The following is a 1,407-nucleotide window of genomic DNA, read 5'->3' as shown; positions in this document are numbered from 1 at the left end:
AGTTCTCTTCCACATTGTTCTCCCACTCTATCCAAGATCTCCTACACAGATCCTCCTCCAAGTGACTGGCAATGAATGATAGCTGGGCACCATCTAGTGCTTCTGGTCTCATAGTCGTATAGGCTGAGGATCACATGGTGTACCAGTTGCTTGGACTAACTGTTTCCATGAGTCTTTGGTTTTCTTCATTCTTTGCTCTGGATGAAGAGCGACCCATTGTTGCATCTAGATGGCTGCTTGCAAGCTTTTAAGATCCCAGTCGCTACTTGCCAAAGTAGGAACAGTGTTTTGGTGTAGTGTAATGCCAGTTGAGCTTGATGTCCCCTGCGACTATGGTTCCGAGCCCATAAGTCCAACTACTAGCTCCCTCTGGTTAGCTGGCTGTGGCCAAGAAGTGACTACAAACTTGTCCCCTGTAGCTCTACTATACCTGGGAATTTTTATAGAACATACAGATACACTTGTCGAAATATTATCTGCCAAACATATACAGGGTCATGGGCACACTCCTCCCTGCATAGACATACCTAATATTTCAGCCTGTTCACCCATCTATCCACCCATAGATCAATGTTTGCCTTCACTGACAACACTGTACTGTTTGTGCAAAAGGGTTCGTCTTTGTTGTCTGTTTCTCCCATGCACCTCTCTGTCTTCCTCTTCCTTAATGCCACCTTGTTGATCACTCACATTTGGTACATTGCCCTTCCCTTCACCCAAATCAATACTTGTCTCTATCTATCTAGCAGTGTTCCCTCCCCTCCCCTCTCACCCCTGGTAACCAACAAAGAAAATTTCCTTCCATATATAAAACTTTCCTTGACTTTTTAGAATAATGGACTAATATAATATTTGTCCCTCTGTGACTGACTTATTTTACCCAGCATAATGTCCTCCAAGTTCATCCACATTATGCGGTGGTTAGCAGATTCTACGTTATTCTTTAGGGTTGCATAGTATTCCATTGTGTGTATGTACCATAGTTTGGTTATCCATTCTGGTGATAGGCACCTAGGTTGTTTCCATCTTTTTGCTATATTGTAAATAGTGCTGTGATGAACATGGATGTGCATATATCTGTTCTTGTCCTGCCTCTCACTTCTTTAGGATATATACCTAGTAATGGAATTGCTGGGTCAAATAGTATTTCTAATTCCAACTTTTGAAGGAATCACCATGCTGCTTTCCATAGTGGTTGTATCATTTTACAGTCCCACCAGCAGTATATGAGAGTCCCAGTTTCTCCATATCCTCACCAGCATTTGTTATTTTCTGTCTTGCTGACCTTTGCTACTAGTGCTGGGGCAAGATGGTGTCTCGTTGTTTTGATTTGCATCTCTCTAATGGCTAATGAGGAGCTCTGGTAATGTAGTGCCTAAAGGCACTTGACTGCTAATCAGAAGGCTA

Source organism: Orycteropus afer, unplaced genomic scaffold (assembly GCF_000298275.1).
Source record: "Orycteropus afer afer isolate SDZICR_OR568_19922 unplaced genomic scaffold, OryAfe1.0 scaffold00010, whole genome shotgun sequence".
In the NCBI taxonomy this organism is placed as follows: domain Eukaryota; kingdom Metazoa; phylum Chordata; class Mammalia; order Tubulidentata; family Orycteropodidae; genus Orycteropus; species Orycteropus afer.
This window is presented reverse-complemented; position numbering follows the sequence as displayed.